The sequence below is a fragment of the Carettochelys insculpta genome, chromosome 13, assembly GCF_033958435.1.
Source record: "Carettochelys insculpta isolate YL-2023 chromosome 13, ASM3395843v1, whole genome shotgun sequence".
Lineage (NCBI taxonomy): Eukaryota > Metazoa > Chordata > Testudines > Carettochelyidae > Carettochelys > Carettochelys insculpta.
In genome coordinates, this window is record NC_134149.1 from 11,665,743 (window position 1) to 11,679,466 (window position 13,724).

A 13,724-nucleotide genomic window follows, 5' to 3' on the forward strand; every position below is an offset into this window, starting at 1 on the left:
TATTGTCATCCCCATTTCACAGAGGCAACAATGTGCCTATGTATCCCAGGAGCTGGAATTAGAATCTATGTCCGGTAATCTCTCCATTGGACCTTGCAGCATGCACATGCACATCAGACAGAGATAATTATTCTATTAAAGTCTCACCCCCTTTCTGTTTAAGTGGGAGTGCTCATCTGAGACCATCAAGAAGTTCTCCAGCAAAGCCAGGGAAGACCAAACTTGACATTCCTAATCTACTGAAGGTGGTGGTAAAAGCAGGTTAAAAATCCAAACCCTTAGGCAACCACTGTCAATCTTCTATATGCCATGGAGAAATAATAAGGGCAAAAACCAGTCTTCCCCCTCCCTGCCCACCACCTTGCCGTTCATTTTAAAATCCAGTTACTCAAACTTTCTCTTCCTTTCCTCTTCATCTTCCACTGTTTTTGTGCTCTCCGCTCCTTAGTTCTTTGCAAGACCTTTTTAAGACACACCAATGACCCTGTCTAAAACTAAGGGAACAGGTGGAAAATGAGATTCAGTTAGCATGGCTGCCAGTTTTGCATTGTATGGCTGATTTTCTACAGCCAGTGTGATTACAGACCTTGGCTATAGGTGAGCAAAGCTTATCAGAAACCACTACCTTGAGCTCTTCCAAGTGCTGGGGAGAGTCAGTGACCTTTGGTAGCAGCTTTCCCTGGGTTAGATGCAAAAGTCTGCGTTAGCCAGAGAATCCCAAACATGATGCTTACAACATAAGGTCCCTACCCTACACGATCTCTATGTGGTCAGGTTTGGACTGGAAGAAGGCATTTTCTAGCACAATGCTTTCAGAAGCATCTTGTGAATAGAACCTAGCAATTAGACAAGGAAAGATGGTGTGTGTGTGTCTCATAGTCAGGACTTTTCTTGAGAGAAGCACACTCAACTAATATGTTTTTAAATGTGAGTGTCCATGTTCATACAATGGACAGAACTTCCACATCATGTGTAAATAGTCTTGGGGTAGTTGTGTTAGTCTGTAGCTTCACAAATAATGAGAAGTCCTGTCGCACCTTAGAGACTAGCAGAATGATTAGGGCATGAGCTTTCGTGGGTGAGACCCCTTCTTCAGATGACTGGAGTAGACAATCATCTGACGAAGCGGGTCTTACCCACGAAAGCTCACGACCAATACATTTGTTAAATCTCTAAGATGACATAGGACTGCTGGTGGTTTCATTTCACATCATGGTATTTCAAATGGACCAGTTAATGTGTTGTAGCAGGTTTTTTTCCTTCCCTTGTAGTGGAGTAGATGGGACGTGGGGTGTGAGGAGGGGAGTCATTTGGCAGAACGGGTCTCTTAAAAATAAAATCATACTGTTCTCTTAGAATGTTAACATTTTGCTTGTAATCAATGAGCAAATCAGCCAGTGGTCAGTGTTTGTTTTTTGCCTTGTGACAGGCTTTCTCTTTCTCTCATGGCTGAGAGACACATTCAGGAAGAACCCTGATGGCAGCAGTCAAGTGTTTCTAAATATGGACATCCCTTTTTGGCCTATAATGTCTCTTTTGTACCATGCATATTTCCCTTGTTAATCATTTCCTTTTGTTCCTCACAAACTTTGGTCCTCAAACGTAAGGAAAGATGTTAGAGCTGATGTGTTTATAAGCCTTTTCTTTACTTTATGTGACCAGATCAGCACATCCAATGTGTTTAGGGTAAGTTTATTTCTAAAGCTGTCAGAAAGTCTGATGCTCCAGTTCCAGAGGGCATCAGCTACTTTTTTTACAGCAATATTTGGCCTGAGACCATTTTGAAATTATTGGCGATTTTACAGGCCATTGCGTATTGTGTATTTCCTGTTGCTGTTTTGTGTTATGCTAACTGGCTTGATAAAGAAGGCCCTCAGACCAATAGAGTGCTGCTCCTTCAAGTTGAAACGTGAGATGGAAGGGTGAACATTTTCAGATGTCCGCTAGCAGTTATGCTAGCTGGATAATCTGAATGCATCAGAAATCAGCTAGAGCTCAGGCAACGTGGAGGATTAAGAGTCTGAGATAGGAGAGCTGGTGAGACAGCTGGAGGCCTGTTGTTTTGCTCGCTTGTCTGTTGGGTTTTGTTGTGGTTGTATTCATTATATGGGTTATGCTCACCAAAAATTACAGTACAATGGGATGGGAATTGCTTTCTAAGGAAGACTTAGGTGAGGATGTTTAATATTTTTATTTATTAAGCACCCCCTCCCTCACCCATATAGCCAAAGCTCAGTGTATTATAATGAGCACTCAATTAAAAACGCAATCAAAAGATTATAAGACCACCCTCTAAATACAGGTTTTACCACTGATTTTCACAGAGTACTGCCGACTGCAATCTGTGATTTGTGGGCTTCACGGCAAAACGTTCCACCCATTCATGCTAGGCATTATGCAAATAGGCATTGTCATTTTTCATAACTTCAAGCACGCAATTAATTAGTTCATGGTCCTTCACCTGTGCTGCTTTTCTGGTAAGAGGGACTCCAGATAGTTAACCGTGTACCTTCCTCCTTGGTCTCATCTTCATTTGCTGTTTAAAAAGCTGGTCCCTGGGAGCACAATTTAGAAAAATTATTAATGTGCTCAATCTTCTTGGTCTACCAACACATTGTATTTAGGCTACCTGTTCTTTCTAATTTAGGCTCGGAGGAAGCATAAGGGCCTTAACAGAGATGTGCTTGCATATTTGCCACTGAGCGATGGATTTGGCTTGCTGGGTAGACTCGGGAGATTGAAGATCAAATTCAGGCCGGGTGTAAATGAACACAGGCCTTATAAGGAAGGAATTGCTCTTGCTTTCACCAGGTATGTATGTGGTCTTGTGAGCCTGTCAGTGATCACACCAAGATCCAATGTTATGGTGCTGTGCAATGTGAAGGCCATTCCTGAGAGTAGGGCTATACTATGGGGCAAAGTTGAGCTACATGAAACAGCTCCGGCTGTGTGAATAGCCTAGCTGGAGTCAACATAACTTTATTCGACTTACTGTCTGCGGAGGTTGATGGGAGAAATTCTCCCATCGACTTCCCTTACGCCTTATGACCCTGTTGAGTACCAGGGCCCATGAGAGTACGATCATCAGTTGATTTAGCACATCCCTACCAGACTGACTAAGTTGACCCCAAGAAGATATCTCTCTGGAGCATTGATCTACCAACAAATGTAGACATATCCTAGTTATGTTTGCCTGGGTGATGACATGATGTGTTACTGGTCAAGTGGCAGGAGTAGCTTCTCCAGTTTCCTCACGATTGTGTCTGCCTATTATCTTGTCCTTTTATGGTGGAGGCAGAAGCTGAAATGTGCTCAGGTTCTGTTTTCTAGCCAGGTTTCCCTGTAACATGTTCCCATGTGTGGTTGTTGAGGGAAGAGATGCATCAGTGTGCTATGATGTATATGCTTGTTAGGAATGGTAGCACTGCCCAGCAACTTGTGAGTTAACTGAAGGTCTGACTGTGTTGAAAATGGCCATCGCTAGCTAATGAGTCACTTGTTTTTTTTTTACAGTAGGTGGCTCTGTATATTGGGAAATGCAGCTACAAATTGCTCATCCCCCAGTGCTGTTATAAAATGTAATTCTATTTTTCTGTAAGCTGGTCCTTACCAATGACAGTAATATGTGTTAAAGCTCTGGGCTGTATTTATTCATATCATTTATACACAAGGTAGGGCCCAAGCCACTGCAGCATGATTCAGGTTTTGTCTAAGCCAGCCAACATGTTTTAATTGCAGTCAGACCTGTTACAATTATTTCTCTTTATAAAATCCAGGGATCATGCTTTCAAAAGCACCTCAGGTGACTTGGAGAACAACAAAAAGTCCTATGGCACCTTACAGACTAACAGATGTTTTGAAGCGCAAGCTTTCGTGGGCAAAGACCCGCTTTGTCAGATGCATGAAAGCTTTGCCATGAAAGCTTATGCTCCAAAATATCTGTTAGTCTATAAGGTGCCAGAGGACTTCTTGTTGTTCTCAAAGCTACAGACTAACACGGCCACCTCTCTGATAAGGTTACTTAGCAGCCTAAGTTTGGTGACTTAGGCCTGGTCTACACCATGCAACATTGTCGATCTACTTCAGCTACGGTATTTGCATAGCCAAAGTAGGAATACTTACCATGGCATCTTGCATACAGTAAGGTCAGCGGGGGCTACTCTTCTAATTTTCATGGCGAGAACATGCAGAGAGCGATTTATGTCTAAGCAGACATCATAAATCTATGGCAGGAGGATCGATTGCTACCACTTTGATCCCTGGCATAGTGTAAGCATACCCTTAGCCACTTAGGAAGCTAAGTCCCACTGATTATCATTGATGCATAAGATCCTAAGTGCGTACATCTCTTAAAAACATGAGAAAACCTGAACCAAAAATCCACCTCACACCAGCAAATCAGAGCCTGAGTGGATTGACTTAGGCTCACGCTACGGGGCTATAAATAGCAGTTTAGATGTTCCCACTTCCCTGGGTTCTGAGATTCCCTATAGTTGCCAGGGTTCAGATCCTGAGGGGAAATATAAACACAGCTATTTTTAGCCCGGTGGTGTCAGCCAGTTGCCCCAGGCTTTGGGACTCGCTGCTGTGTAGATGTACACTTAGGTGCTTTTGGAAAAGTTACCCAAACTCTGGGAGGAACACTACCTGCTGTGCTGTCAGTTACAATATTTGAGCTTTCAAAAAAGAGGACACCCCTGAGAGGGAAAGTCTTTCTCTTTGGAAGTTCAAATATGGTAACCCAACATGCTGTTATATTTCTCCTGTGCTGCAGTGGTGGTGATGCTGTTTAAAAGTGTGTTGTGATTTTTCTCTTGGAGCAGGAGTAGAGTCCCATGTTCTTAATGGTCATTAGTTATTTCTATAACAGTAATGCCTAAAGCCTGTCAGCCACCAAAAGGGCCCTGTTTTGCTGGGTCCTGCATGTACACATCGTTGGCAATCCATCTCCAAGCAGTTTACAGTTTAAATAGATGCCGCAGAGGAAGAGTGGGAGAAAGTTAGTACAATTACTGGCATTGGACAGAGACAGAACTGTGGCATAACCGCTCTTTTGAGGAGAATTGAACTTTTGCCCTGATTTTGCAGTAAAATATGAACTGACTCTTGCCGAGGGGCTGTGAAATGGCGAGGAGGGGGAATAGGGAGGAAGTGGACAGGGTTTGCAGGTGGCCCGATGGGAAATAGGCTTGTTGTGCAGAGAGGCCTAGGTGGAGCTGTACGTGGTGGGTAGGGGAGGTGGGGCTTGGCGGGCGGGGGGGAGCGGAATCTTTGTTTCAAAACATCAGGGCATGGAGGGCTTCCTGCTGTGCTGCTGTCTGGGCTGTAGGGAGCCCATGATGTGCTCATGCTTCAGAGCAAAGACACTGGCCCTTCCACGCTGGGAGCAGTGTAGCAGCATAAGGCAGGAGGGTTTTAACCAGTTTGCCATGGCGCACGGGTGTCCCATGAGAACTGTCCCAGTGTGCCGTGGAATTCCATCAAAGTCCCTTGCTGCAGCTCTTTGCAGAGCTGCTGGGAGGGGAAATGACAGCCCCGCTGCAATGCTGCTTCCTGGCCCGAATGGGCTGGCAGGCAGCCTGCTGCAGTGGCAAGTGGGGAGGGGGGCAGCCCGGTGAAGCTGGGATGAGGTTTAAATGCTATGACCCGGCTCCAGTGGGCTGGCAGGAAGGGGAGCTGGCTCTCTGGACCTGCCCCCCACCTTGTGACCAATCGAACATTTCAGTGGTTACTCAGTTACTCAACATCCCATTTGATCCTTGTTTAGCTTGTATGCACTACTGAGTTGGAAACCTCTCTACTAGGACCATAAGCATAGTAAACATAAGTAAATGTGATGTTTATGAGAAATCGATTCAGCTGAAAAATGTGGATGTGCCATGGAACAGTTTATCTCATTGACGTGCACCATGGTGCTGAGAAGGTTGGGAACCATTGGCATAGGGGTGGGGTTAGGGATCAGGACAAGGTAACAGGTCTTGGCAGGTGAGCATAGAGGGATGATACATATTGTTACTGAGAACTTTCTGTGTGAATAACCAGCCCTGCTGAAGGGAGCTCGGTTTTTCCTCAGAAAGAGAAGGTATGCCAATAAAAGACACTCCCTCACCCCCCTTGTCACGCATTCGTTAGAAAACATGGGAAATTTCCAACCAAAAACCCAGAGTTAACGATGAATTAAAGATGTAGTTCCTCACCACAAGCTGCCAGAAGTGAAGAAATAAGCAGTGAAATAAAAAAGTCACTGGGTGTGAAAAACTGGAAGGAAGTTTTCCTTTTTATCTGACTAAAAAAAGACTAAGAATGAAAACTGAAAAAAATTCAGTTGCTGCCAGTTTTTGAAAACAAACAAAAACAAATTTTGTTTTGGTTCACTGGAAAACACAAAAAATTGAGAAACATTTTTGTGGGGGTGGAGGAGGTTATTTTGTTTATACCCTGGGCATCAGTTTTCTGGCTTCTCTATTCCTTTTCATCACTTCCATCGCTCCATCATCTGCCTCAGTAATCCAGGTGGAGCCTTCTAGATGACCTTTAACATCAGACACCAATAGGCAGATTTCATTGCCATAATTTCTACCAGTCATTACCTCTCTTCACTCTCCACTGCCTAAAAGTTACAGCAAAACTTCTTGCTGTTGCCACTTGCAGTCCGATGTGCCGGCTCATTTGCTGGGGCCCAGGGATGGTCTAGTTAGCTTCTTGGTCCAAGGAATTGAATCCAGACATTTTCCAGCCCGTCTCCCGTACATTTCTCTCAGTGGGCCCAGGGCCTGATTGGGAGTTTTCTGCTCCCTGTTCTTGCTGATGCTTTCAGTATGGGACGGGGGAAGGGGGAGGAGGGGTTAAGTGACTCTGCATTTCCCTTTCCCCAGCCACCTCCATCTTTCCTTGAGCCCAGAGTCTACCCACTACCTCAGTTTATATTCCCACTCATGCTGGGAGAATCAATGGGTATTCAGAACGCTCAGCCCCGCTCAGGTTTCGTTCCTGAGGCAGAAGTTCTCACCTCAGATGCTTGCAGTCTTTCCGTACCACTTACATGATGCACACCTTCCCCAGCTCTTTCAGATCTTTGCACCTTCACCACTTAAACTCTCCCCGTCACATCACAGCCACATGCGCTTGCAGTGGAAGTATTACTTCAACTGCTGTCCCGATGCCCAGCACAGCCGAGGGCTGCGTGTGATTTTTTTTTTTTCCTCTTAGAGATGTGGGTTTATAATCATCAGCAACACACAAATGAAATATTTTAAAGCAAATTTTAAATGAAGGTCCTGTAGATTTGGAAACTGTTTTTAAACTAAGTTCCTGTTCCAGGACATTCAGAAACTGGCAGCGTATACCTGGGCTTGGCAAATGCCTGTTAAATGGGTTCTTTCCCACTTGAGTGGCTCTTTCCAGGTTCAATGCTCTGCTAATAGGTCTGGCAGGGTTTTTTCTCTTAAGTTAACTAGATCAGAGGTCAGCAACCTTTCCGAAGCAGAGTGCTGAAATTTGACCTTTTGACCTCTAGGTGCAGTCCAAGCGCCAGTGATACTTTTTAAAGTTGCTAATGACAGTCTTGCTTACAACAGCTTCTTTCATAAAGATGCAGAGCTTCACCACTTAGGTGGTGGTTGGTAGCATTAGCTGATCTTTTGTTAATCCACAGGTGGTGTGGCTTTGAGCAAGGCTCCCGGCTGTGTGAGAAAGGAGGGGCGGGGCTGAGCTCCCGCCTTGCGTGCCGATGAAAATGGGCTCACGTGCCAGGGGTTTCTGATGCCTGAGCTCATTCCTCTTTCAAGGAATCAGAGCCACAGAACAGGGATAGGAAGAGGCAGGTGAGTGGACATTGAGACCTCAAATGTTCGGGTGCCTTATGCGGCTACATATGGGTATGGGCAGCCTGGAATATTTTCTTAGGAATTGCTAGAGCAGCAGTGTTTTGTAAATCAGGGTGGTGTTTGCACCCTATCTTCCCGCACTTGTGGGGAGCAAGAGGCGGAAGGCTGCAGCAGCCCCAAATCTGGCAGACCCTGCTGACATAAAACTCCTAGTGACATCTCTGGGAGCTGCGGCAGAGGAAGGAGTAAAAGAATTGGCTCTTTTTATATGCCTTGAGAAATAATGGTAGGGCTGTGTGTGTTTCCTGTCTCTGAATCAACCTCATCCACATGAGGGGGTATGTATGTAAGCTGCCCCAATCAGCTCCAGTATAAAGTGGAAGGGTTTCCAATCTGGCAGACCTGTGGTAGACAGACTGAGCCTTGTGAGCTGCCAGTAATATTAAAACCCTACGTGATTTTAGTTATTAAGCAATCGGGAGGCTTTTTGTATGCTACTGAACAATTGTAGCTGATAAAATAATATCTGATCAGTGACTTTGCTGTGAGTGTAATATACAGTAGGGTCTCAATGTTTGTGAACCTAAGGTTCGCAAATTCAATTCTGCTTCTTCCGGGACACTGGGCGCCAGCAGCCACGGCTTCCCTGGGGGCTCTGGGGCATGGAGCATCAGCGGCTGCTGTTTCCTGGGGCCCTGGGCAGGAGTGCCGGCAGCTGGAGGCTGCCATATTTTTGAAATTCAACATTTGCGAGGGTTCTCAACACAGAACTCTCGTGAATGTTGAGCCCCTGCTGTACATGTAATGTGTACATAGAGAGAGAGAGAGAGAGAGTAAATGAAACAATGAATTCACCGTTCTGTCTCTCTTGGATAATGCTGGTTGCTAATTTGGCTTTAAGTCACAGAGGTCTGACTACCCCAATGTAGTGTGAAGACAGGTACGCCCGAAGAAGCAGCATGTGTCTCCCCACCGACCTTTATCAGTGTAGCTATATAAGTGTTCATACCAAACATCAGTGGTTATCTTTGTGGCTGTCTCAGTTTTATCTTTGGCTTCCTTGATTTAGGTCATCTTGCTTATTCACTTTCCTGTTGATGTGGTATTGACACAGGTGCAGTAGAAAAACCACAAGTAATTGAGGTGGAAGCTGCAGTCTCAGGAGACACAAACTTGAGGTGCTGACCATCCTTTGACTCCACCTGGTTTGCTTTGAGGTGACTTAATTATGCTATTGGGACATTTTCTAAGATGAACTTGTTACCCTGACTTTGCCTGAGATACTCCTGGTTACTGTTGTTTTACTCAACAGTTGTAATTAGAAATGTAAATGTGGCCATCCTGGATCAGACCAGCAGTCTATCAAATCCAGCATCCTGTCTTCAAGAGTAGCAGCTGCTGTTGTATTGCTTACTTTTGTCACTTGTTTTCAAAGTGTCCTGCTCATTTTCGCAGGGAAGTTGCTGTAATGCAGCTGGAGATGCACATTTTTACCTGAAGGTTTTTTTTTCTCATGAAAATATAATTTTCACATTATTAAAGTCAGTGGGGGGGGTATGCAAGACATTATAGCAGATTCCTAACAAAGTTCATGCAAATGTATTTTGAAATATTTTGCATATTTTTTCAAAAGTTGATTGTGTTTTTCATGCTTCCTGACAGCTGCTGTCAACTGATCGGGTTAGGAAATTGCGAGTTAGTCTAATGTCAGAGTAAAAGAACATTTAAAATCACTTTGTGCTTTAAGGAAAGGAGGTGTTGTAAGTTTGAAGCCATAAAAATTAAAAAGGGGTTGCTTATTGCTTCTTTGACTGTCTTTTGTTAAGAACATGCATAATCAAAGTTGTCTACTGGAACATCTGCTTTTGGAAGTCTGGACAGCAGCAGTTTTTGCTTAAATCTTATCTTGGCAAGAAGGCTGTGAACTTTCTCTATTCAGGTGTGTTTCTTGTCAATTCTCCGTACCAGAGTGGATTATTGCAACATGTTCATCTTATGGGTTACACTTTACAGCCATTCAGAATTTCAGCTCCTGCTATTGTGTGGTTGAGTGCTTGCCTTCTGCTTGTTCTCAAAGACAGTGGATTGTGCTGGTGCTCCTTTGCTTGTGCTTGAGTTCATTTAAGGTGTTGGTTTTAATATGTTAAGCCCTATATGGTTTGGGGTCTGGCTATCTATCACTCTTCATACTCCTCTTTGGTAGCGGTGATCAGCTGGGATGCCCATAGCAACTGTCTCTGCACTTTGGGGCTGGAGACAGGGTGTCATCAGCAGCTTCTGACATTTGTTTTCCTTATTGGTGCAACTGAATCTGGTCATCACCTGAAGTGGGTGGACAGGGCTGAGCTTCGAGCATGATTCAGTGACTTTCCTTAGGGTGATTCAGTGTCATGCTAAGGTTAATCTAAATGTAATTGTATCACCTCTACGTGGGCTCGCATATAGTGAAGGACACATTTTATGCCCTGGGATGTAAGTCAGGTAATAAATAACACTTGGGAAATCTTTTAGGTAGTGTAAAACCCTGCTTATAGTCCAGGATTACAAACTTGGTACTTCTCCTAACTGCAGACTTTCACTATTACTAACCAGAGACCAGGACACTTTTGTCCAGAAATGCAGAGTGGAAATAAATGTTCCCACAATAAAATAATAAAGCTGAACTGAAACACTGCAGTTTTCCACACTTTGCTTCTCCTTGGCTGTTATATTGTTCATTCAATGTAGGTGCACTGAGGAAATTGTACACTTTAGCCAAAAGATGGCAGGTGTAATGGCTGAGATACTCAATTCTGAAGACGGTGGGGCTGTCAGCAAACTCTGAGGTGAGCTATCGCTGCAGGTGAAATATCTGAGCTTTTTCAAAGGTAACCATAGCTGGGGCTCCAAATAGGCAGTCTGGGATTTACAGTGGACAAGGGTGGCTCTTAGTTAACTGCGGTCCCATGCAAAATAACACAGTTACTATCCAACTCCTTCTGCCTCTCATTCTTTCTCTCCAACCTCTGCTTATCCAAGACACCCTAGAATTCCTGATGCTGTAGGAGGCAACCTGTTCTCTTATTTTTGTGTGAGGCTTCCTAGTCTCTGGTAGCCTCCCCACTCCCTTCGGCTTCTCTGGAGTGGAGTCTATACGAGGGCAATAAGTCGATTTCAGACATGCAGTTCTAACTATGGCATTTGCATAGCTAGAATTGATGTCTTGGAAGCAACATATTTCCCTAGTGAAGACCTAGCCTCTCTATTCTTGTGTTAACTTCACTGAGTCCTGGCGGTAGTGTGGAGCACAGGGGTCGACTGCTAACTCTAGAGAGAGCAATTTTTTTCCCCGCATATTCACCAGACACGCAAAATCAAATTCTGGAAGACTGACTCTGACCGGGATGATCTTCTGCTTAGTATAGACAAGCCCCAGGAGATGGAGCTGGCTTACAGCATTTCAACAGGTCAAGGGGAGACAGGTAGGTAGCTCAGTTTGCCATGCCTGCCCCGTGATGGAGTCAGAGATCCCTGGACAGGGAATGGGAAAGGCAGTCTGGCTCCAGGTTCTGTTGTGTCTTGGCTGTGCAAGGCTTTTGGGAGACGGTGTATTATGATCTGCTGTGGCACAGGTTCTAGCAGTTCATTACTGTGGATTCAGAGAGGTGACACTGCCTCAGCCTCTGAATACAGGTGAAAGACCGCATCAGCTGCTGTGCTTACCTGCTTTAGGCTGGATACGGGCTGGGGTCTTTTCTCACCCTAATGCTTCCCCTGTGGGGGATATGCTCTAGAAAGCCAGCAACCCTAATATTGCTAAGAGACAAAGGCCCCAAGCTGCAAAAGGAGATTACTTTTGAAGTAATTTCAGATACCTCCTGCGCTGATGGGCTCATGCAGCAGAAGAGCTTTAACAACACACAATAAACACTTTAATGATGGATCTTTAAAAATGCCAGAGACTGTGGATGCAGGAAGGGTGCACCGGCAGGACTGCAAGCCTCTATGGACAATGTCTGTTGTGTGAAACTTTTAACAACTGCTCCTATCAGAGAGCTGCACTGGGAGCCAGCCAAGCTATCGCACGTCATGAAAAGAGTCCAGACGACTGGACTCAGAATAATTTGAAGCAGATTAAATAACATTCTCTCATGTCTTCGGGGAACGACTGGATCATCTTGAGTAACCGTGGAGGACAGCCTATCTTGTGGAGCAGTTTGAACAGACCATCCCTGCTGACCAAGTCAAAGACCTTGCTCAGGTCGATGAAGGCTGTGTAGAGTGGCTTCCTCTGCTCCCTGCTCTTCTCCTGCAGCTGCCTTAGAGAGAAGACCATGTCAACGGTAGACCTCTCTGCGCGGAATCCGCACTGTGATTCGGGGTACACCCACTCAGCAATCTTCTGGAGTCTGCCAAGGATGACGCGAGCGAACAGTTTACCAGTGACGCTTAGGAGGGAGATTCCACGGTAGTTGTTGCAGTCGCTTCTGTCTCCTTTGTTCTTATACAACATTACAATGTTAGCATCGCGCATATCCTGTGGAACCTCACCCTCTTTCCGGCACAGGCACAGTAGCTCATGTAGGGGTTCCAGGAGTGTGTCCGCGGCACACTTGATTACCTCTGGTGGTATACCATCCTGGCATGGGGCCTTTCCTGCTGCAATGCTGTCGATGGCTCTCTTCAGTTCATCCACAGTCGGTTCATGATCCAGTTCGTCCATTACTGGTAGGAGCTCGACAGCATCGAGGGCTGCGTCAACCACAGCGTTCTCACGTGAGTACAGTTCAGAGTAGTGCTCAACCCAGCACTCCATCTGTTTGGCTTTGTCAGCGATGACTTCACCAGATTTGGATTTCAGAGGTGCCATCTTGTTCTGGGTGGGTCCTAATGCCTTCCTCATACCCTCGTACATTCCTCTGAGATTACCAAAGTCGGCACAGGTCTGGATGCTGCTGCATAGCTGGAGCCAGTGGTTGTTGGCACAGCGCCTGGCTGTCTGCTGTACTGTTCTTCTGGCCTCTCTAAGTGCTTGCTGGGTACTCTGGCTCGGTGAGCGTTCATACTCCAGGAGTGCAGCGTGCTTCTTTTCAATGACTGGAACCATCTCATCGGAGTTAGCTTCGAACCAGTCGTTCGTGTTTCTAGCTCTTCTTCCAAACACCGACAAGGCTGTGTTGTAAACTGTATCCCTCAGATGTTGCCATTTGGATGTCACATCGGCGCCCCCAGGGCCGCTGCGCAGATTTTCCTGGAGGGTCTCTGAACTTTTCAACTTTCTCTGAGTTTGCCGTCTTTCTGGCGTCAATGCGGGGACTTCCAGCAGGTTTAGAGCGGTGCAGCTTCTTGGGTCTCAGCTTGAGCTTGGCGCAAACTAGCGAGTGATCTGTATCACAGTCAGCACTATGATAGCTGCGTGTCAGAAGGACGTTTTTGAGGTTATTACGCCTAGTGATGACCACATCTAGTTGATGCCAATGCTTCGAGTGTGGGTATCTCCACGACACTCTGTGCTGTGGCTTCATTTGGAAGAATGTGTTTGTGATGCACAGATTGTGGTACGTGCACAGTTCAAGGAGATGCTGTCCACTGTCATTCATTTTTCCCATACCGAAGTGTCCTAAGATGATGGATGAGAGGAACCATACAATATGACGGCGCATTATCGGATGCTTTCAGAATCAGGAGCGGCGTCAAACAAGGATGTGTGCTTGCTCTGACATTGTTTGGGATCTTCTTCGCACTCCTCCTGAAACATGCCTTTGGATCTTCAACAGAGGGCATCTTGCTGCACACAAGATCTGATGGGAAACTGTTTAAACTTGCAAGGCTGAAAGCTAAGTCTAAGGTGTGGGAAGTCCTCATCAGAGACATGCTGTTCACAGACGATGCTGCTGTAGTGTCTCACACAAAAGACCA

General features: G+C 45.5%; 1 long non-coding RNA gene across 1 annotated transcript; it reads left to right on the plus strand.

Annotated features, from left to right (window-relative positions):
- The first annotated feature begins 2,673 nt into the window (after positions 1 to 2,673).
- On the plus strand, positions 2,674 to 9,465 carry LOC142020394 (uncharacterized). The gene is made up of 3 exons (XR_012647381.1): positions 2,674 to 2,811; positions 7,655 to 7,823; positions 8,941 to 9,465. It is a non-coding gene; the product is annotated as an uncharacterized LOC142020394 (long non-coding RNA).
- Positions 9,466 to 13,724: the final 4,259 nt, after the last annotated feature.